The sequence below is a fragment of the Bos javanicus genome, chromosome 22 (assembly GCF_032452875.1).
Source record: "Bos javanicus breed banteng chromosome 22, ARS-OSU_banteng_1.0, whole genome shotgun sequence".
Lineage (NCBI taxonomy): Eukaryota > Metazoa > Chordata > Mammalia > Artiodactyla > Bovidae > Bos > Bos javanicus.
In genome coordinates this window covers 35519011-35544319 of record NC_083889.1, presented here as the reverse complement: position 1 = coordinate 35544319, position 25309 = coordinate 35519011, and the positions used below count along the sequence as shown (strand labels likewise).

The window sequence follows — 25309 nt, the reverse complement described above, 5'->3', positions numbered from 1 at the left end:
GGAGAGGACTACAGATTCACTCGTACTGCGTCTGGGCCACGCTGCTGAAGGATGCTCAAAGAGGATCCTATCAATAACATCCAACAGCCTGGCTGAGAAAGTCCAAGACAGATCACATCTCTACCAGCTGTGGTTCTTTTCCCTCTTACAGGCTGAGGCCAAAAGTAAAATGTTACAAAACCTCAAATTCAGGCATGAGTAGACATATTTGGGCAAGGAAGAAAACGGAAGTCCTAGTTAAAACAGAAACCACCAGGATGTGAAATCACCATCATTATCATCACAACAACAATAGCAGCAGTAGTCACAACAATGCGAAGGTGATCAATAGCGGAAAACTTGGTTATTATATGTGAGTCAAAAAGAAAAGGGCTAGAAACAGTAAACAATAAACACCTTGGACTCAGCTATTCTGTATCTGGAAAGCCCTTCCAGGAAAAACATTCATTGGTCAGGCAAAGATTTAAGTATAAAGATGTTTTATCACAGAGTTGTTTAAAATGTGAAAAAGGGGACACAACCAAGATGTCTGACAATAAGGAAACCACACACACACACACACACACACACACACACACACACACAGTGTGGGTTTCCTAGGTGGTGCTAGTGATAAAGAACCTGCCTGTCAATGCAGGAGATGCAAGTTTGATCCTTGGATTGGGAAGATCCCCTGGAGAAGGAAATGACAACTCACTCTAATATTCTTGCCTAGAGAATCCCATGGTCATAGGAGCCTAGCGGGCTACAGTCCACAGGGTCGCAAAAAGTCGAGCAGGACTGAAGCGACAACACACACACACACACACACACACGCACGCGCACGGTGCATACTGAGTAAACCTTAAAGTGACAGTGTAAAAATCATATGGGGATGTTTTTGGCAGAACAAAATATTCACAATTTATTGCAAAGTGAAAATTCAAGTAGCAACCTGTACACACTTCAATATAAATCTTAATTTTATATACAAATATACTAGAGTAACATATCACAAAAGGATAACATTGGTGGAAGGTTTTTTTTAATCTATTCTAATGTTACTCTAACAAACACAGAGCATTCTTTTGCATCAGAAAGTTAATGGAAATCATATAAGCAGTTTCCCACGTTCTATGCCTTTAAATGGAGCATTTTTAAAGGCATATTGTTCTCAAAGAGATATTTGCCCCTAAAATTAACTTGTAGCCCAAATCCAAATATTTAACTCAAGATAATTTCATAATTAGCTATTTTTTCTCTGTACAATTCTTAAGATAAATGCTTGAGATAACATTTAATATGCCAGCCAGAACATTTGATATGCCACAAGTTTAATAATTCTTTCAATAGAATCAGTGCTCAAAATAACTTTTTTCAGTTTATCTATTTTTGCTAGGTATTTTCACCCAGAAGTCCAACATTAATTATAAAGAATCAAATTCTGAGTCTTACCAAATGATATTCCACTGAAAACTTTAAATACAAATGGGGTGGGGGTAAGGGGTGCAGGAAAAAGTATTATTTTTTAATACCTTAAGAAAAAGTAGTGACATAGCAGAGTTTAGTGTGGCCACAACATATAATGTAGTCATTTGTTTGTAAAAATTGAATATACATATTTGTTTGTATTATGGATCTATATGTGTATGTGTGTATAGTTACCCACACATACACATATCAAACAAAAAATATAATCTGAAATTCAAATTTTGGCAAGTACAAACAATAGAAGTTAGTTGATGGCTCATTCATTCCTATGATTCATTTCAGCAAAAGTTTCTATTACCATTTTGAAATGCTTATTATACAAAGTCCTTCAAAAAACTGACTTAGAGCAACAAATAAAAACAACAGAAATCAATGACAAAGCAATACACTGTAAAAAAATGCATTCACACTGTGAAATCTACACCAAGAGGATTCAGGTCCATGAAAACAGTCACCAGAGGCAGGAAATTCCCACTTACTCAGGTCTATTTTCTCTCTATAACTCTTACTAACAACATGTACCTTCATGATCATTCATCTGAAAAAAACCAGGCTTATCATGAAATGAAAACAGATCACAGGAAGGCAGAGGAGGAATGTCAACTTCATAAAAAAGAGAGAGAGAGAACCTTTCAGAGGTGCTGACAGATAATGGAAATATCACCCATGCCAAAAACTACCAACCCCTGTGCCATGACTGGACTAAAATCCTTTGTAGACAACAATACCAGAGAAATAAAATAAGAGGACTGGGAATAGAACACTTATGAGTTGTTTTCACTTTTATGCTGGAAAATTAATTTAGAGCAAGGACCTTGGCATCGATGTTAATTTTCCATACATGCACCAAAAACCCCTAGAGATTTTTAATATAATTTCTAATATACTTCAGGTAACTTGCTTACATTTTGAATTAGATGTGCAAAGGGGGATTAAAGTTAAAATTGGATTAAGGAATGCAAATTAAAACAAACTCTCCCTGATGCATTCCTTTTCCAGAGAAAACAGAAGTCTTGGTCAAGTCCAAAGTGAGAGTACTAAAATGGCCTTAAGCCCATGGAAATGCACATCTAGCCTCAATTACCTAGACCCAGAATATAATGAGCTTTCTTGCCTACTGGTAAATTATTCTTTGAGTGTCTTTGGGACAAGTGATGGGCAGCAGATATCCAATCTTCATGCCATGGATATTTCTTCAAAGATACATGCAGCTTCCTTCAAGAACATATGCAGTTTCTTACAGATTTTATCTTGCCTTTATCGGGCATCTTTGAATTCATTAACTATTTAAAATCACAACCACCACCAGAACATAAAAGATACATATCAAACATCACAACCTAACTCTCAAAATAACTTGCTGTTCACTATAATCAACATGATGCGTGACAAGCAGACAGAAAAAAACAGTTAAAATCGGGAAGAGGTAGTAAAGATATGGACAAAAATACAATGAGTCATGTAATTAATGTCTAATACCAGACTTGAAACAAAGCGTAACACAGTAGACACTCAAATGCTCACTAAATAATAATAATATTCTAGACATAATTACTTTGCCATATCTGTCTGTCCAACACCACACATATAAATACCAGTGTTTAAGTTCTGATAAAGCTGAAGTTAGGATGGAGAGGGACTTAGCAAGAGGTCCTACAAGGTCCAGTGGACAAGCATAAAGTCCAACTGTGGTGTATACCACCGGGAAGCCTGGGAAATACTCTGCCACCAATTATCTAGGCATTGTTATACTCCTATTTACTGGTTTCAGCGGACACACTTCCAGCTACCACAGCTGCATAGAACTCCATTGCACCGTTTATGGATCAAGGCTCTTATGGACCCAACTCTCTCAATCAGAGCTCCTCTCCCTGGAATTCTCAACAGGGACTACATGATTCCAACCTCAGTCTGGCTGAGCCAGTGAGAGTTTAGAAATGTATGCTGGGAACTGCAGGGAATCACGTTCTGGTATGGAAGGGAGATGAGTCTATTTTTATGAAACAGAAGACTAAAGCAACAGCATATTAAGGGGGAAAGGGCAGATACTTATAGCAAAACCAAATAAGGTTCAAAGCCCCAAGTCCTGGGGTATTTTAAAGGCTTGACTTCATGCCTTACCTTGACTACATGCCTTACCTTATCTCTTAGGCACCTTATTTCCTACAAATACATACCTTCGTTTTGCTTTTGCTAAAAAGCATTATACTACTTGCAACTCAGCCTTACATGAAAGATTAACAAAAATAATCAACAGATAAGAAAGGCGAGAAAGGGAAGGGCAAATGATCCAAGGTGGCACTTGAACAGAAAAAGAATCCACCACGCAGAACCAAGACCGAGCCCGGAGAGCTCAGAGCAAGCAGATGAACTGCAGTTCTGTTCATCCACTGAGTAAGGGCTGGGGAAAGACAGTGATCCCACTGGCTACAGATATCAGCGCTGTTTTTACAATGTTTTAGTATCTGTGAACACCACATTCTTTTCCTTTCTTGTACAGTCTTGTTTGAAACTCTGGCAAATCCTACACAGGGGATGCAATTGAAAGCTGGCTGAGATGAAGTTTTGTGATTTCAGTTAGAAACATTCTCTCATTCACCACTTGCTACCGCTGTGGAAAAGAAAGAACTGCAGTGACAAGAGGGGGTTTCTATCGAAAACTATTTTTCCTAAGCTTCAGAAGGATGAAAATCATTTATCTACAAACAAAAATAACTTCTGCTTAAGCTACAGGAAGATTCTGTCCAATCCCCAGATTCTGGGAAAAAGGCAAATTTTGTAGAGACTAATTCTACTGTTCTCATTTCCACACACTTGGGCTGAAATAGCCAAGAATGGCTAAAAAATCCCCCAAATGCCTGCTATCCCACAGAGTTCCAATAGTCTTCACTTTTACTAGAACATGCTCATTCTGCTTCAGAAGACACCTGCCAGGTTCAAAAAAAATCATTATTATTAAAATACACCCCTTTCACCATACCAAACAAACAAACAAAAACCTTCCAGGACTGTTTTCTGCAAAAGAACAAACATAACTTAATTTTTCCCCATGATACTAAACATCAAAAAATGTAACAATAAAACCTCTGTGAGCATTCTCTGCTATAAACCAATGATATCTTCTAATACAGTAAGAATAAGGAATAGACAGCTGGATTTGCTTCTGCTTCCTAAACAATTGTACAGGTTGGGATGTTAGCATTACACAAATGAAAGGGAGGCACACAAGCAAAGTGGAAGGAGAAAGGACTTCCCACATCTCTGAGCTCTGTCTTCCCAAACAGCTGGTCCCAGGAACACTGCCTCTCCCTCCAGGAGGGAAGTCACAGACTGGCAGCCCTCAACATGAAGCCCAGCTTCCAAGAGTGTAATGAAAATAAAAAGAGCCAAGATGGCTCCTTCACACTGAAATTCCAGCAATGCAGGAAGACAGCCACCCACCAAAACTGATTTCAGAGGCAGGGATAGCCCCAGCCCCTTGAAAGTGTAAAAATAAACCCCCATATGGAGTCATTCGTTCCTGCAGAAAGCACCCACGGCCCTGCTGGAGTCACAAGCAGAAGGGCTGAGTTTTAGCTGTAAAACAACAGAACGAGCTCGGGCTCTCTTACCTGTACCAGCCTGCGGCTCCCTCCCCCTTATTCCAATTTGGGACAGGCTATCAGGGCTCTCCCAGCAACTCCGAGAAAGGGGCGGGGCTGCTACAATGACTGCTCACACCTGCGTGCAGGAAACTGATCATGCTCCCTCCCAAGGAAGATGCCAGGGCAAGGATACCACCTTCATCTGGAGCTTCAGAGCAAGACCAGGACACTAGCACTGACCTTCCAACATTACTATTAGTCTCAGGAAACCAAAATTGCCCTAAGGAGCTTTAACAGAATCAAAAATGAAAGATCAAAGGAAGAGAACAAAAGAGATCATGAGTGTCAATCAAATGGCTGAAATTAGGCACAGGGCCAATCCTTTAAAAAGGAGCCATGGAATTTGTCCACACTCAGCCAGAAGTTCTTAGTCTTCATGCAGTGGGAGAGCAGAAGATAAAAGCTCCAGCTATGCAACCCTGGTTTATATCCTGACTCCGCCAGTTCCTAGTTGGAACTTGTCCACCTTGGACAAGTCACTCCTCTCTGGGGTAAAGTTTCTACATCTACAGAACAGCGATAACAGCAGTGCCTAAACTTCATAGGGTGCGGTGAGAATTAAATTCTGAACACACAAAAAGCACTTACGAAATGTCATTATTAAGGGTAATGAACAGAGGAGTATGTACACACACCCACACACCCATACCTTCAAGACCAGTTTCTTGAAAAGAAAGAAAAGAAGATACTTCCTGAAAGGTTTTTGTTTTTATTCCTTGCCAATTGGTTTACTTTAATCAAAATTCCTAAGTACCTTTTACAAATGGCCCAGTTTACAATGTGCTGGAAATCAGGCACAGAAAATTTTAAATTCCTTGAAAACACTCAAACCTAGCAAATTAGGTTGGAACACAGAATATGTCATCTTTGGGGAAATCATCTAGATTGTGTAATAACTTTTTGATTCAGTACTCACCTTTCAAACTAATTCTAGACAGTGCAGAAACACCATCACATTCATGGCTGATAGATCTACAATCTATGAGGTGAGGAGAGCTGGTGAAGGCCAGAGTTACCTACATTGACCAACCGCGATTCATTTTCTATTTCCCCTACTTGACTGAAAGCAGATTCTCAGGATTGGAAGAGGCATTAAAGTCATCCAATCTCAAGGCCCTTGTTACATCTCTAAAAGTTGAATTGTATCAATAATTGTGCACCAGGAATTAAAACACCATTTGCACCCAACATGAGGCAACATGAGTCTATAATACCCATGTTCAGAGTGGCACTTACCCAAAGAGTACAGAAATGGGAGAAAATATAGTCTAACAATTCAGTTGAGGACTGTACACCATTCAACTTATACTACACAGCAGGGAAAAATAATATATCTAAACCAGAGAGCAGTGCCATAAAGATCAAGACAGACTTGTCCTCTGATAGATTTTCGTGTGTGTGCTATTTCTGGGTACAAGGAAGCATTCTCCAGAGTTTTCAGAATGCTAAAAGAATGGAATCTCTGGGGTGGTTTATATACAATTAAAGTATTCCTTTTTTTAAAAAATAACTTTGCATTTGTTCACTTTTTATTTTAACATCTCTGTACTGGAACATGTGTTTTGCATTACCTAATAATGGAGAGGTGTGTCATTCTTCTGCCTGAAAATATGCTGCTATCATGAAAGCACATGTTCACAACGATAGCAGTTAACCATAAAGAGAATGGAGGACTTGAATCAGGACTAAGAGAGTAAAGGGAGACTCATGGTCTAATAAAAGGATTGGAGAGATTAAGGTGGCTCAAAGACTGGGGGTGGGACTTATAGAGGGTTAGGATTACGCAGGCACACAGAAGCAAGGAAGGATTTCAGCCCAGTATGAAGAACAGCCAAGACAAGCAGCTAATTGCAGCACAAGAGCTGTGCCATGTGGGGAGAGGAGGTGTACAGTGAGTATACATCTTTTCCTAGAGGGAAACAGCCCCCAGGCTCCCAGACCTTTCTTGTCGTCAGTATCCATGAAAGTCAATGCCTTCATTAAACTCTCAAGGGAAAGACAATTAAAAGTCTAAATCTAAAACAAAGTCCATGGTCTTCCCAAGAAGTTTTAAAAAGAAATTAAGAATGTACTTCTGCATCTGAGTTGGGTGAGAAAAATGAGATCTCCCTATTGGATCTAGTGTGCATGGTCAGTCATGTCCAACTCTTTGTGATCTTATGGACTGTGGCCCGCCAGGCTCCTTTGTCCATGAGGCTTTTCAGGCAAGAATACTGGAGTGGGTTGCCATTTCCTCATCCAAGGGGATCTTTCTGACCCAGGGATCAACCTCATGTCTCCTGTATTAGTAGGCATATTCTTTTTTTTTTTTTTTTTTAATGCTTTTGAAGCCCACGCCGCGGTCTTCCGAGGGGAAACACCAAAGCCAGCAGAAGCCCGCAAGACAAAAGCAACTCAGCGAGTTCGCCAGGCAGCTGAGAACACGTTTTCTTCCCCTTTTTCCTTTGATCTGTTGCTACACGCACTCTGCCCAAGACAACGTCAAGTTTCTCAAGCTTCGCTTCCCAGCCTATGAAAAGTCGGGCGCAGGGAAGCGGGGACCGCCTGGCTCTTATTTCAAATTGGGTCTCAGAGACGTCGTAGGTGGCTGGCGGGGGCCCCGGAGGAGCCTCGCCAATCAGTAGGCATATTCTTTAGCACTGAGCCACCTGGGAAGCCCATTGGATCTAGCATGGATCCATACATTCAGTGAGAAAAATCTTGCTTCTTATTTACTTAAAACAATAACCACTGGAATAAGCTCATCTTGGTGCAGGTTAAGGATTTTCAAAAAGAAATAGCTCAGTTACAACAGTAACATTAGTTTTAGTCATGCTACTGCCTTAAAAGCCCTTTAATTAGAGTTTTTAAATCCTAAGAATCTTTACTGCTTACCTCTCTTTGGTTTCAAATATGATGTCATATGTATTAATAATAATAAACATTCTATATATGTTATACCCATTTATCCTTCAGAAAACTCTAGTGGGTGAATATCACTATCTTTTCACAGACTGAGGCCTAGTGAGATGAAGTTATTTGCCCAGCGTCCTATAGATTGTCAGTGACAGAGTTAAGACTCAGACCCAGGTCTCCAGTTCCAAACACTTTGAAGGTTACCACCTGCAAAATGCTTCCACTCCCACCTCTGTCCTGGATCTTATAACAGCTCAATCAGTCAAGCTTCCACTACTGAAACATAAGGAATTATGAAAGCAAACAATCGGGTTAAAAGCAAAAGGACAAATTGTTTTAAAATCTGGAAGACTCTGCTCTCCAGAACTGGCCAATCAAAGGCTTGACATTTTTCAGGTAGAAGCCTTCAGTAGACCTGGCTTTTCATGTTGCCTGACCCAGAATCCTCATTTAGTCACCATTAATCCTCCTGGGAAACTTCACTGTCATGTCATTGGAACCTGTTTCTAACTATTCCTTCTCCATCTCACTTCCTTCCTCAAACATCCAATGGTTTATTCAGACTTGTTCCTGCCTGAGGCCCTTGACACTTGCCATTCTCTCTGCAGGGAACTCTCTTTCCCCAATATCCATGTGCCTAGCTTGGCTCAATATTGCAACTCAAACATCACTTCCTCCAAGAGGCCTACTAGGATTACATCATGCCCAACTCTTTGTAACCCTATGGACTGTAGCCCACCAGGTTCCTTTGTCCATGGGATACTCCAGGCAAGAATACTCTAGTGGGTTGCCAAGAAATAGGTTAGGATACAACAATCAGCTAAGAAAAAACTGACTAACCTGTCCAAAATAAAGTAGATCAGGATTCTCTGGCCACCTGCCCCTCTAAAAAACATTGATCAGTCTTTCCAACATTTGTCCAATGCAGGGCAACCTTCCCATGTACCTCATCAGAGGATTTTCTTGGTCATTAGCTATAAGGGCTATTCACAGTCCCCTCATTTCCATCTGTAACACAGTGGGCCTGCTACTCAGAAGACTTTTCATTCCCTAGCATGTTATGCTGATGAAGATCAATTTAGTAATAAAAATGGTACATTTATGGTTTTAAAATATTTCCGCCCAGCTATGAGGAATTAACTCATTTTGCAGTGCCAACCCTATACACAACTGGGACTCAAAAGTGAAACTACTTCCAAGAACAGTATTTGAATTCTTTTTAGAGGGTGCTTTCTGCTCACAGTGCCTCCCAGCTCCAGGAGGCGACTCTCAAGTTATAATCACAAGTATAAAATCCCTCTTCCTACACTGACACCATCAATGAAGTGCGAGTGTCAATATTATGTTCTACAGCCCACATCTTCCCAAAGTAGCTGCTGCCAGCTTTATTTCAGAGGTTTGGGGATTCCAAATATAAGCAAACACAAATAATATCAATACAATGTTAGTTCATAACCATATGTCTGTTTAGAAAACATTATACTGAATAACTGAATACAAAATAATAAGTAGTTTAAGTAGCTTGGGCTATTAATTTAAAGACTTAAAGAGCATCTTTGTTATGAGCTAGATATGTCATGAGCTAGGAATGTCAAATTTATGAGATTTTTTTATCCCCATGAAAAGAATATACAGTGATCCCTCTAATATCTGCCAGGGAAACTGGTTCCAGGATTCCCCGTGGAAATCAAATTCCGCAGGTGCTCAGGTCCCTTATATAAAATTGTACACTATTTGCTTATAAGCTGTGCATATCCTCCCACATATTTTAAATCATCTCCACATGAGGTATAATACCTAATACAAAGTAAATATCACATAAATAGTTGTAAAATATATTGTAAGTGCTATGTAAATAGTTGCCAATGTGCTGCAAATTAAAGTTTTGCTTTTTGGAAATTTATGGAAAATTTTTTCAAATATTTTTAATCTGTGGTTGGTTCAATCCATGGATGCAAAACCCGTGGATACAGAGAGCTAACTATACCAGTTAGTTCAAAGCAGATATATAGAAAATGATGATAAATCCTGTGTTGACAATATACAAATCTGTCAAAAACACATTCCAGAGGAAAATCCAATATCCTAGAAAATAAGACAGTTGAAAACAACCAAAAAAGCATGTCACCATTAGTCAGTGTTTTTCTTATTTATATGTTAAAGTGGTTGCTGGGTCAGCACATGCCGAAAACTATAATGATGGAGGTATGAGGTAGCCAGGAAAAATTAGAAATTAATCTAAGGAAAGAGTCAGTGATGGTTTGTAAAGAATTATTATAAGTAAATAAGAACTATTTACTTACAATATTTTGCTGTAAAAACAAGACATGACCTTCAACCTTCACCAAAATATTACAATGGCTCCAGCTTTCCTTCCCAATATCTTCCTGATGCAAAGGCCTTGGTCTCATCAAATCTCTGTTCATCACCTATGCAACATCACTGATTGATTTCTACCTTCAGGTCTCTTCCGTACATGGTAAAATTTTGCGACCCAACATGCATTTCCCCTGCATCTGGTAGGAGTAACGCAATTTTTTCAAAAGGCAAAATCCTTTCTTCACTGGCTCTGGTTGAGAGAGAGTCAAAGCACTCTGTGTGGACACTTTCCCAAACTGGACCATTTGTTCCAGCAGAAAAAGGCTAAAAAAGGCCAGGGGGCAATCAATCTACAGGGGGCATTTGACAGAGATGGTTGCATCAGTTCCTTCACCCAGCAACCCTGGAGGTGTCCAGTTTCTAACCACTCTGATTCCATTTTTCAGGTGACCCTCAGACTCCATAGGCTACTTCCTCCATGTCTCTACTGTTGGTTTTTAATAAATGCATCTTCTGCTTAAAGTGTATGCAGGGCAGATAATCTGCTGCTTGCACCCAAAACACACAAAGCCCACATGCTTGACAGGATCATTCTGACAGCTTGGTACCAAAACCCAATCACAGATAATTTTCAAGACCCTCAATGTTACATCCCAACACCATGAACCTCCTTCCTCAAAGTTTTTATGACTCCTATCCTGTACTCTTACTTTTTTATGTACTCTGCTTTCTCAAACAAATACAAAACCATAATTTTATAGCCCACTAACTTGTAATTTTCCAGCACTGAATTTGCTACCAAGGTGATAAAGTTATTTTATCTACCCATCCCTAGGTGTTTACTCTCACCATACCTTATTTCACCTAATCTACACAGGATAGGTGGTGCAATCCCCTTTAACAGACAAGTATACTAAGGCTGAAAAGAGATTATCTTGCCGAAGACTATACATACACTGCTCTGGAAAAAACAAGCCAGGATTTAAATCCAAGTATACCCTCAAAAACCTCAATTCCCAACCACCAATGATAACATTTGACTGGGATGGAGGAAATGGGTATGAAACTAATTGTACCTTGGCGATTTTTATTTTGTTAACTGGTTGCAGATGACCAACCCATATCTTCCCTTGGGTCTCATTTAAAAACTCTGCCAATCTGAATGTCCACAAGCCCTGTCTTGAAAACTATTCAGAGTTAAATGAAACAATCCATTATTTCATCTAAACAGAAAAAAAAAAAGTGCTGTTCTCTTAAGAAAAATGTCAGCATCCTAAATCACACATGCCATGTCCACAGACTTTCAGTTCAGTTCAGTTCAGTCGCTCAGTCGTGTCCGACTCTTTGCGACCCCAGGGACTGCAGCACGCCAGGCCTCCCTACCATCACCAACTCCCAGAGTTCACTCAGACTCATGTCCATCAAGTCGGTGATGCCATCCAGCCACCTCATCCTCTGTCGTCTCCTTCTCCTCCCGCCTTCAATCTTTCCCAGCATCAGGGTCTTTTCAAATGAGTCAGCTCTGCAACAGGTGGCCAAAGTATTGGAGTTTCAGTTTCAGCATCAATTCTTCCAATGAATATTCAGGACTGATCTCCTTTAGGATGGACGGGTTGGATCTCCTTGCAGTCCAAGGGACTTTCAGGAGTTTTCTCCAACACCACAGTTCAAAAGCATCAATTCTTCAGTTTTCTTTATAGTCCAACTCTCTCACATCCATACATGACTACTAGAAAAACCATAGCTTTGACTAGATGGACCTTTGTTGGCAAAGTAATGTCCACAGACTTTAGAGTTGCTTTATAAGCAGCTCTGACAAAACCAAGGCAGGGGCAGGGTGACAGAACAGCCAAGAGAGAAGCTGGGAAGAATCCATCAGTGGATTAAAAATTAGCTACAAGTGGTAATTTACATATGGATCATTAGGATTCAGGCACAGTTAAAAACAGCTCACATCTGGTTTTATTTGGACTCCCTGTTTTGTCTAATAAACAAGTGCCAAAATGTAAGGAATTCTCATTTTGGGCTTAAAAAAAAAAAAATCAAGTTAACACAAAGGTATTTTTTTCAAGTCATACGCAAAGCAGGGTTAGTTTTGGGAATGCAGACATACAGCTAGAAAGACTGCTGCTGCTGCTAAGTCGCTTCAGTCGTGTCCGACTCTGTGCGACCCCATGGACTGCAGCCTACCAGGCTTCTCCATCCCTGGGATTCTCCAGGCAAGAACACTGGAGTGGGTTGCCATTTCCTTCTCCAGCTAGAAAGACTAAGTCACTGAATTAACTCACCATGAGACCCTGGGCAAGTGACTTGATTTTCTAGAACTAGCTTCCTTAATAAAATGGGGAAATATGTTTCCTACAGTAATCTCACAGGATTATTTTAAGAATCAAAGGAAAGTATTTTGTTCAGGAAAGATTTACGACCAAGACAAGATATTAACAAACATGACCAGGAGAAGCAAAGCAGGTCCACCTGAGTCGACATCTGGTCAAATTTGTCCAATGTGTTACAAACTGCAGGATAAGAGTAGTTGCCAGTCACCAAAACAGAAAGAAATGCAGTTCCCATGTCATCAAGCAATCCACCCACAGACATCATGAAGAATGACATAGGCTTTATTTAGTCTAATCATTTAAAATGCAACGAAGCTATGAAGTTCAATGCTTCATTAAAAATTATTCAGACTTGACAAACTTGAATTTCACAAAATAAATCCAATGAAATGGAATTGGGATCATGCTCTCACCCTCCCCCTCCCCCTGCCCAAACAAAGCCAAAGAAACCAACAAAAACCATGGTTCATGTTTTTTAGGTAACTTCTATTAAGAGGCGATCTCAATGTATGTTCTGTAGAAAGCTGATAGGTATGTGCAGTTTTGGAGGACAAGGAGGTGATGTACAGAAAGCATGGGTTCCAGGGGAGTTCTCTGGTAAACTAAGTATATTCCTTAAATATGGTACTGCCCACATACTCTAATATAGTACGCACTTTAAGTTCCTGAGTAAATGCTGGAATGAAAAACATTTCCCAAACATTTGTATTGAGCATCCTACAGGGAAGTATTTAATGCGAGACACATTGAAAATATGGTAGAAAATATTTAAAGATGGAAATACATGAAACAGACCTCTTTTCAAAACATAGCAATGCACATAAATAGCAGCATGGGAGGGGAGTTCTACCGCTGACTCAGTATCCCAAGTTCCCTTCATACTATTCAAGGAGTACTAAGGTTCCTTGAACATTATTAATAACTTAGAAAACATTCATATGGGGCCAAAATGCAAGTCATCTAAAACTGTAGAGTCTTCTATGGACTCAGTTGTGATGTTTTAAAGAGACAATAAAAACTCTTGATTTGAAAAAAAATAAATAAAACTGGAGAGTCAATTAGGAAGGATGGGAGGAAGGAAGGAATGAAGGAAGAAAGGGAAGGAAAGGAAAACAAAAAAATCAGACTCTTCTTTCTCTCCTAATGATGATGAACAAACTTGCTTTCACCTTTTTTTCAGTCAAGAGATTTAGACTTACGAAAAAATTCACCTCAGGGTATATTATTCTAATCAACCAAACATCAGTCTTCAGGGGATGCAACATATGACTCTACCACAGGTCAGCAGACAGAAGTTAGGCAGGAAATTCTACCTACCAAAGGCCTTCTGTGAAACATGTTAACGGTAAATTGGTAATGAAGTCGACCCATTGTTTTATAGAGAGTAATGTAAATAAATCTGAACCCACAAATGAACACATCCTAACAAGCATACTTCCTGATTTAATGGTTTCTGCAATTGCAAATGTGGATGCTATCAGGGCCCATGTAGATAACCTTAATGAGTGAAGCAGGCAGGGCCTAAGGAAATAAGAGTTATGGGGACTAAGGCGGAGCTTGAGAGCACAAATAAGGCTCAAGGCCTTCATGCTCCATTCAATTAAAACACAGTACTGGCTTCTCCCTTCCTCCCCTCTCCAAAACAAAACATAACAGGCGCAGTCTACATTCAGCCTACAGGCTTCTGGCTTGAGACCTCTGGAGACCCACCATTCTTAAGAGGATTTGACCCAACTCCTCTGCAAATGCCTGATGAGCACATTAAACTCACAAATTGCCAAGTTGAGAATAGAGTGTCAACCCAGATGTGTCAAATACATTTGCTTATGGTGGATGACTATTTGCAAGGTGTACATACAAACATACCAGATTTTCAACACTGTACAAGTGAGTTGAACGCCTTACAATCAACTCTTGAGTGACCTCAGGCAATATATGTCACCTCTCTGAGCCTGAGTCTGCTCATTTATAAAATAAAGATGATAATATCAAGCCCTCTGTACTGCAGTACAGATTACACAAGAATACATTTGTAACACTTTTAGCAGATAGCAGGCATTTGTTAAGAATATTAATAAAAAGAAATTTCAATTAAATACAGCTGGGTCAATACCTGCTATGATAGAAGAACCCAATGGGAGGAAGAAACTGGCAAGGACTCAGCCAATGAAAAGCCAGGGTCTCTGTTTACTATAGCCCTCCTCCAATTTCCTTTTCCTCTCTGCTAAAGTGGTCTCCTTCCCTTGCCAAAGAAGGAACTTGCAGGTGACTTGCCAAGGTTGCAGACTATCAAACTTTGATTCTCTGCTGACCCCAAATATTTTTGCTGGAGAAGTTTCTGGCAATCTATTTACTGCAGACCTACACACACAATTAAACAATAGTTAATTTTTATTATGAAGTATATGAAGCAGGGCAAAGACTAATAGAGTTTTGCCAAGAAAATGCACTGGTCATAGCAAACACCCTCTTCCAACAACACAACAGAAGACTCTACACATGGATATCACCAGATGGTCAACACTGAAATCAGATTGATTATATTTTTGCAGCCAAAGATGGAGAAGCTCTATACAGTCAACAAAAACAAGACCAGGAGCAGACTGTGGCTCAGATCATGAACTCCTTATTGCCAAATTCAGACTTAAATTGAAGAAAGTAGGGAAAACCACTAGACCATTCAGGTATGACCTAAATCAAATCCCTTATGATTATACAGTGGAAGTGAGAAATAGATTTAAGGACCTAGATCTGATAGATAGAGTGCCTGATGAACTATGGACTGAGGTTCGAGACACTGTACAGGAGACAGGGATCAGACCATCCCCATGGAAAAGAAATGCAAAAAAGCAAAATGGCTGTCTGGGGAGGCCTTACAAATAGCTGTGAAAAGAAGAGAAGCAAGAAGCAAAGGAGAAAAGGAAAGATATAAGCATCTGAATGCAGAGTTCCAAAGAATAGCAAGGAGAGATAAGAAAGCCTTCCTCAGCAATCAAATCAAAGAAATAGAGGAAAACAATAGAATGGGAAAGACTAGAGATCTCTTCAAGAAATTTAGAGATACTAAGGGAACATTTAATGCAAACATGGGCTCAATAAAGGACAGAAATGGTATGGACCTAACAAAAGCAGAAGATATTAAGAAGAGGTAGCAAGAATACACAGAAAAACTGTACAAAAAAGATCTTCACGACCCAGATAATAACGATGGTGTGATCACTCATCTAGAGCCAGATCCTGGAATGTGAAGTGAAGTGGGCCTTAGAGAGCATCACTACAAACAAAGCTAGTAGAGGTGATGGAATTCCAGTTGAGCTATTTCAAATCCTGAAAGATAATGCTGTGAAAGTGCTGCACTCAATATGCCAGCAAATTTGGAAAACTCAGCAGTGGCCACAGGACTGGAAAAGGTCAGTTTTCATTCCAATCCCAAAGGCAATGCCAAAGAATGCTCATACTACCGCACAATTGCACTCATCTCACACACTAGTAAAGTAATGCTCAAAATTCTCCAAGCCAGGCTTTAGCAATACGTGAACCGTGAATTTCCAGTTGTTCAAGCTGGTTTTAGAAAAGGCAGAGGAACCAGAGACCAAACTGCCAACATCCACTGAATCATGGAAAAAGCAAGAGAGTTCCAGAAAAACATCTATTTCTACTTTATTGACTATGCCAAAGCCTTTGACTGTGTGGATCACAATAAACTGTGGACAATTCTGAAAGAGATGGGAACACCAGAGCACCTGACCTGCCTCTTGAGAAATTTGTATGCAGGTCAGGAAGTAACAGTTAGAACTGGACATGGAACAACAGACTGTTTCCAAATAGGAAAAGGAGTATGTCAAGGCTGTATATTGTCACCATGCTTATTTAACTTATATGTAGAGTACATCATGAGAAATGTAGGGCTGGAAGAAGCACAAGTTGGAATCAAGATTGCCGGGAGAAATATCAATAACCTCAGATATGCAGATGACACCACCCTTATGGCAGAAAGTGAAGAGGAACTGAAAACCCTCTTGATGAACGTGAAAGAGGAGAGTGAAAAAGTTGGCTTAAAACTCAACAATCAGAAAACGAAGATCATGGCATCCAGTCCCATCACTTCATGGGAAATAAATGGGGAAACAGTGGAAACAGTGGCAGACTTTATTTTTCTGGGCTCCAAAATCACTACAGATGGTGACTGCAGCCATGAAATTAAAAGACGCTTACTCCTTGGAAGGAAAGTTATGACCAACCTAGATAGCATATTCAAAAGCAGAGACATTACTTTGCCAACAAAAGTCCGACTAGTCAAGGCTATGGTTTTTCCAGAGTCATGTATGGATGTGAGAGTTGGACTGTGAAGAAAGCTGAGCGCCAAAGAATTGATGCTTTTGAACTGTGGTGTTGGAGAAGATTCTTGAGAGTCCCTTGGACTGCAAGGAGATCCAACCAGTCCATTCTGAAGGAGATCAGCCCTGGGATTTCTTTGGAGGGAATGATGCTAAAGCTGAAACTCCAGTACTTTGGCCACCTCATGCGAAGAGTTGACTCACTGGAAAAGACCCTGATGCTGGGAGGGATTGGGGGCAGGAAGAGCAGGGGACGATAGAGGATGAGATGGCTGGATGGCATCACCGACTCCATGGACGTGAGTCTGAGTGAACTCTGGGAGTTGGCGATGGACAGGGAGGCTTGGCATGCTGCGATTCATGGGGTTGCAAAGAGTCGGACACAACTGAGTGACTGAACTGAACTGATATGTTAGTTACTACTACTCATGATGTACAGAATGATTCACTGGAGGACAGAGTAAATTTCACAGGTAAACAACCTTGATCAATCCCTTTGGAGAAGCTACTTATCTTGTGACCAACATCAGTCACTTTCCAGAAGTCATGGAAAGATGCCAGTGCCACCTCATGGAAATGCTCAGAACCCAGAGAAGATTAAAAAATACTAGTGCCATTCAAACGTAACAGTAGTTTGTACACATTTAGCATTAATTCTATTAAATATTTTTAAACACAAATCAGAAGTGCAAATCCAAATACACATAGGATGCTAATACACAGCTCCCTGTCAAACACTTTGCAATATACACAGTCATTTTCCCTCTATAATTCACACGGATTAATGTTACTGTTCTCACCTCGTCTTCCAGCAGATGATCAGTATAATTCCCCTTTTTACGACACTGAACACTTTCCCCTACAAAAAATTTAAATTCTAACTTGTTGAGCTTTTTTCTTTTTTTAATCCCTGAAGAAAATGGACTGGGAAGAGGAAAAATGATGAAGTAATAACACCCAGGTGCTTCCTACCTAATTAAAAGAAGTTTACAGCTGCACCATAGTGAATCATCCCTGTGGATTATCCACACGTATCCTTCAAGTGGCACGTAGCTCCATCAAGAGCCATATTCCATATGCTTTCCTGAAAACTGCCGTCTCTTAGCTTTGGTAAAATGATGACTCTCAGGTAACTAATGGTATTTTCTGCTTCCTGGCTTTCCTCCCTATGGACATCTCAGTTCATTTGTATTTCCTTAATTCTAAAAATAATTAAGTAACCATGAAGCAAGAGGCTCAGCGCTTAGTAAATCAAGCTTTAATTTCTTTTAAATTAAAGTGTACTGTCAGTGTTAAAAAAAAATAAAAAAGCTAGATGTAAAATGACTATAAAGTTACCATTTGTGTTTCACAATATACACCTACGCATACCTTGTCATTAACCCAGGAGAACCCACCAAGGGAGCTGAGGGGAACCACGTTGATTAGGGGTTTCATCGTACACCCTCTTACCTTCTGAAATTATACACCTGATGAATATATTAATAGCCCCCAAAATGTACCTTGGAGAAGGCAATGGCACCCCACTCCAGTACTCTTGCCTGGAAAATCCTACAGAAGGAGGAGCCTGGTAGGCTGCAGTCCATGGGTCGCTAAGAGTTGGACACAACTGAGCGACTTCACTTTCACTTTTCACTTTCCTGCATTGGAGAAGGAAATGGTAACCCACTCCAGTGTTCTTGCCTGGAGAATCCCAGGGTCGGGGGAGCCTGGTGGGCTGCCGTCTATGGAGTCACACAGAGTCAGACACGACCGAAGTGACTTAGTTAGTTTTCTTAGTTAAAATGTACCTTTGACTTCTAAAAATTTCATCTGGACTGCCAGGTGTTTCTTACATATCAAAGAACTATGAAAAAAGAAGTTTACACTAATCTGTTTTTAACTAAAATTTACCTATGGATATTTCTCTTTTTCACACATAAATAAAGTATCTAGAAAGGCATACATCAGACCACTAACTCTAAGCAGAAGTGACTAGAAGGTTCGCTTTTTTGTCTAGCCTTCTGTAACAGTGTCACCTTTAAAATTTAAAAATAATAATAATAAAGTAAAAGCCGATGAAACCAGTCAATCCTAAAGGAAATCAGTCCTGAATATTCATTGGAAGGACTGATGCTGAAGCTGAAACTCCAATACTTTAGCCACTTGATGTGAAGAACTGACTCACTGGAAAAGACCCTGATGCTAGGAAAAATTAAGGCAGGAGGAAAAGCAGACAACAGAGGATGAGATGGCTGGATGGCATCACTGACTTGATGGACATGAGTCTGAGTGAACTCCGGGAGTTGGTGATGGACAGGGAGGCCTGGCGTGCTGAGATTCATGGAGTCGCAAAGAGTCGGACACGACTGAGCGACTGAACTGAACTGAATTTAGAGGGTAAACAAAGAGATACCACTTCCACATCTATTAGAACGGCCGGCCACAATTCAGAACTGACAAGACCAAATGCTGACAAGGATATAGAAGCAGCAGGAACTCTCATTCATTCTGGTGGGAACAAAGAATTGTACAGCCACTTTGGAAGCCATTTTGGTGATTTCTTACAAAACTAAACAGTGCTACCACACAGTCGTGCTTCTTGGTATTCACCCACAGGAGGTAAAAACCTTACATTCACAGAAAAACCTATGCACAGATGTTTAGAGCAGCTTTATTCACAATTGTAAAAATCTGGAAGTAACCAAGATGTCCTTCAGTAAGAGAATGGATAAATAACCTGTGGTAAATCTGGACCATATTTTTCAGCACTAAAAAGAAATGAGCCATGAAGACATGAAAGGGCATGGAGGAATGTTACATGCATATGACTAAATGAAAAACCAATCTTAAAAGGCTATACTATACAACTTCAACTATATAACATTCTGGAAAATGCAAAGTTACTCAAAGATTATAAAGATCAGTGGTTGCCAGAGGTTAGAGCAGCAGGAAGGATGACTAGAGGAACACAGATAATTTTTAGGGCAGAGAAAATACTCTGTATGATACCATAACCAAGAATATAAGTCTTTAAACATTTGTTGATACCCACAGACTACAAGATGATGCTGTAAAAGTGCTCCACTCAACATGCCAGCAAATTTGGAAAACTCAGCAGTGGCCACAGGACTGGAAAAGGTCAGTTTTCATTCCAATCCCAAAGAAAGGCATTGCCAAAGAATGCTCAAACTACTGCACAATTGCACTCATCTCACACGCTAGTAAAGTAATGCTCAAAATTCTCCAAGCCAGGCTTCAGCAATATGTGAATCGTGAACTTCCAGATGTTCAAGCTGGTTTTAGAAAAGGCAGAGGAACCAGAGATCAAATTGCCAACATCCGCTGGATCATCGAAAAAGCAATAGTGTTCCAGAAAAACATCTATTTCTACTTTATTGACTATGCCAAAGCCTTTGACTGTGTGGATCACAATAAACTGTGAACAATTCTGAAAAGATGGGAATACCAGACCACCTGACCTGCCTCTTGAGAAACCCGTATGCAGGTCAGGAAGCAACAGTTAGAACTGGACATGGAACAACAGACTGGTTCCAAATAGGAAAAGGAGTACGTCAAGGCTATATATTGTCACTCTGCTTATTAAACTTATATGCAGAGTACATCATGAGAAACGCTGGGCTGGAGGAATCACAAACTGGAACCAAGATTGCCAGGAGAAATATCAATAACCTCAGGTGCAGGTGACACGACCCTTATGGCAGAAAGTGAAGAAGAACTAAAGAGCCTCTTGATGAAAGTGAAAGAGGAGAGTGAAAAAGTTGGCTTAAAACTCAACATTCAGAAAAGGAAGATCATGGCATCTGGTCCCATCATTTCATGGGAAACAGATGGGGAAACAGTGGAAACAGTGGCAGACTTTATTTTTGGGGGCTCCAAAATCACTGCAGATGGTGACTGCAGCCATGAAATTAAAAGACGCTTACTCCTTGAAAGGAAAGTTATGCCCAACCTAGATAGCATATTCAAAAGCAGAGACGTTACTTTGCCAACAAAGGTCCGTCTAGTCAAGGCTATGGTTTTTCCAGTGGTCACGTATGGATGTTAGAGTTGGACTGTGAAGAAAGTTAAGTGCCGAAGAATTGATGCTTTTGAACTGTGGTGTTGGAGAAGACTCTTGAGAGTCCCTTGGACTGCAAGGAGATCCAATCAGTCCATTCTGAAGGAGATCAGCCCTGGGATTTCTTTGGAAGGAATGATGCTAAAGCTGAAACTCCAGTACTTTGGCCACCTCATGTGAAGACTGACTCATTGGAAAAGACCCTGATGCTGGGAGGAATTGGGGGCAGGAAGAGAAGGGGACGACAGAGGATGAGATGGCTGGATGGCATCACCGACTCAATGGACATGAGTTTGAGTGAACTCCGGGAGTTGGTGATGGGCAGGGAGGCCTGGCGTGCTGCGATTCATGGGGTCGCAAAGATTGGGACAGGACTGAGGGACTGAACTGAACTGAACAGACTACGTTATATCAAGAGGTAACCCTAATGGAAACTATGAACTTTGGGTGATAACAATGTGTCAGTGTAGGTTCATCAATTATAACAAACGTTATCACTCTGGTGAGGCATGTTGATAACACACAAGGTTGTGCGCATGTCGGGACAGAGGGTATAGGGCAAATCTCTGTACTTTACTCTCAGTTTTGCTATGAACTTAAAACTGCTCTAAAAAACAAAATCTATTTTTTTTAAGCTACACAGAAAAATGTCAGAATGAGACTGAGTTAATTTTATAAAGAGAATAGCTACATACTGAGGTAGGGTCAGAATCCTAACAAATAAATTGTTATCTTTAAGCATTTTTATTAAATGCTCAGGACAACTGTAGTTTAAACAGGGACTTAATTATATCAGGTTAATTTTCTGCATTCTTTTTTTATCTTCCAGATTCAACTTACTGTATAGGAATATTCCTATTTCTTCACTACAGATCTTCTGCACTTACAATTAAAAAGTACTTAAAATTAAGATGCTTCTCGCCCTCAAATAGTTTATATATCATTTGACTGTTGGCAGCAACTGGGCTTCCAATGTATTTTGTAATTACTCTGAGTTTAATCACAGTGTGATATTTAATATAAAATTCTATTTTTTATTGAATGAAAGAATTTATATTCTACAGTTCTTTACAATTTTCAAAAGTTTGATACACATGATTTCATATAATAACCTCTTTTTTTCCCCTATGCATTCTTTACTTAGCTTATCTTGATTAAAAATCTAGAGTAGGAAATTTTTACCTGTACAATGTATTCTTTTGAGAATCTATAGAAATATCTAGCTCCACAACATTCTTCAACTGATCTATTTACAATAAATAAATTGTTTTCATTCTACTGCTTAGGGGCTAGGCAGGTGAATTGAAAATCAAGGTATTTATGCCTGAAATATTTCAAATATTTTTCTTTACTTCAGATTACTCCCCATCCCCGTAAACAAATGTCTCATATGGAAAATGCTTATAAAAAGTGCTGAACAGTTAAACCCAGAGAGACCTGATTTTCTGAAGGAAAGATGATAATCCTCATTTTCCAAAAAATAAAAATAAATAGAACAACCACTACAAAATGAACACCAGCCAAAAGGGCATAAAATCTGAGTCCTATATTATTCTGGCAGACAACAATAGCATGTCTACTGGGGATTCAGAGTACGTGGAACCAGGAAGTAAGCTAAGCATTGATTTGAGAAGATCAGTTTTCATGACCCTACTCAAGAGAATTTCATCACCATTTATTTTGGAGAAGAGTGAATTAATATAACTGGTTTTGGAGTTCTTTTTTTCCCACCCAGAAGATAAAATGCTGACTTCTCATTCTGAAACTATATATGTAAAAACAACACAGCTTTCCATTTCTTTTCTCTTTGAGTTAAAATTGATATATAACATTATACTAGTTTCAGGTATACAACATAAGAATTCAATGTTTTTATACAGATTTGCTATTTCTTAATCCCCAAAATGCTTACACAAGAGAAGGCATCCAAGAGGGAATTTGGATATATTCTCATTCATATTTATTCTCCTCCCTCCATCCTCTACACCTCTCACATTGTGCCAAGTGAGAAAAAGGCAATTTTCCACCATTTGAGGCCTTGCTGACAATGAACACTAAATACTGTTGGAAAAATTTTGCTCATACATACTCTTAGCCATTAGAGTATTAATGATACTCTAATGTATCATTAATAGCCAGATACTCATTTGTGTATCAAAAGTCTACTTCTCAACTAAATATTCTAGACCTTCAAGGACCTTCCTGGTGTTGCAATGTTGCCTGCAACAGGCAGTGTCGCCTGCCAATGAGGGAGACACAAGAGGCGCAGGTTCAATCCCTGGGTCAGGAAGATCTCCTGGAGAAAGAAATGGCAACCCACTCCAGTATTCTTGCCTGGGAAATTCCATGGACAGAGGAGCCTGGAGGGCTACAATCCACGGGGTCACTAACAATGAGACATGACTTACCGACTAAACAAGAACAAATCTTTAGCTAGGCATGGCCTCTCCAAAGGGAGGACATTTAGCTGAGTAAGGGAACAGATTTAGGATAATCAAGAGCAGTTAAACAGAAAGGCACACACACACACACACATTCTAGACCTTCAATCATGTTGCCTCCTTTAAATTTTTCAATTGTATCCAACGGTCCTCAGTTTAAAATTTCTGGAAATGCAAGAATGACAGGAATCTAAGTGGTCACCTGGCCCAACTTCTCATCTAATGTCTGAGTCCATTCACAGCTTCTGCTTAGAATGACCCAGGGTGGGTTTGGAGAGCTCAGATGCCAATGAACGAGCCACCTTTCAAGGCGGCCACATCTTGTTTTAGGGCACTTCACACGTCACCAGTTACGGCCACGGTCCTGTTCACATCACAGAAAACAAACGGAAGTTCATTTACAAATATCAGTTGTTCACTTATTCAAAGTGTTGGTCTCCACCTCCTTTCTGTTGTATTATTTCCTCAAGTTCTGCCCTCATTTTCTCTAAGGCCTCTGTTAATAGTCATTAAAGACAGTAATATTCAAGTACAAGTTGTTCCAAAAATTACTTACCTTCCAGTTTTAAGCTGTGTGGAACAAAACATACTGGATCTTCAATCAAATTCTGACAGTCACATGCAAACACCACATGAATTTCTAATCCTGAACCATCGCATTTTAAGCCATAATACATGAGTCAGAAGAAAACCTAACTTCTCTTAGATTCAATCATCTCAAGGCACTCCATATTTATAAACTTCATTCTCTCCTGGAACTTATATATTTTTTAAACAATACAGTATAATTAAGTTTAGCCCATTCTGCCACTTCTCAAAAAGACTCTTAACAACATTTATTCAATTTCACATTTCAGACGAAAATTAATGTTAAATTATCCCTTGTGATTATTTATACATGGATTTTAATTTATATTATATTTACATTCACTAAGCACAAAATAGAATTAGGTTGCAATTTTATACTTATAATCTACTCCACTGCCAAAATAAGTTCAGTAAAAAGTGATAATTGCACTAAAAGTGCAAACGTACGATTTTGACTTTTTATTACCATTTCAACCCACTGCAGAAATTATTTAACATGGTTTCACCAAGTTGAAAGAACCTTATCACATATCTGCTCAAGCCAATGTGCAATCATAAAAAAACTGACTTTAAAAGACAATTTTTTTAAGTATGTATTTTAGCCTCAACTTAACAACTTTCTTAAAAACTCTACCTCCAGATCAGAATAATCTCCAATCAACACAGACACCATTACCTCTCTTGTAATACACTCTGCACTCTCCATTTCCCTGATCCCCAAGGAATGATCATTTTGTCCTGAAATCGTAGAAGAATGAGTTAAAAAGAATAATTGTATGCAACCTACTAACAAAAGTCAGAGAAACAAAGAAGAAAATCAGGACTGATTTGGAAAAAGTTAACAAAAAAAATTCTTTTTAGAAAGTAATTTTAGGTTCAGGTTAAATACGAAAGAAAAGAACAAGAAGAGAGTATTAAATGCTTTACCCTGTACTGGCTGTGTATTACACTATCTGCATTATCACATTTAATGCTGAAAACTTCCTAAGACACAAGTACTATCACTGGTGCCCTTCGACTGAAATTGAGCATCTAATACACGACATGACATGCACAAAGTCAAATAAAGAACAGCAGACAGCCACTGCCATCGGGTTGAGGAAAAGGGAAAGGGAAGAGAGGTTCACCGCTGCCTCAAGGCCCGGGCTTGGCTAGTGGGCAGCCTTGATGTGGGCTCTGAAGCCCTGCAGGACAAAGGCCCCAGCCTGTTCCCTGGGTC

General features: G+C 39.6%; 1 protein-coding gene across 23 annotated transcripts in view; it reads right to left on the bottom strand.

The window, feature by feature from the left end:
• MAGI1 (membrane associated guanylate kinase, WW and PDZ domain containing 1) overlaps nt 1-25309 on the bottom strand; it is a 645192-nt gene that overhangs the window by 505483 nt on the left and 114400 nt on the right. The gene's annotated exons all lie outside the window — the stretch shown is intronic.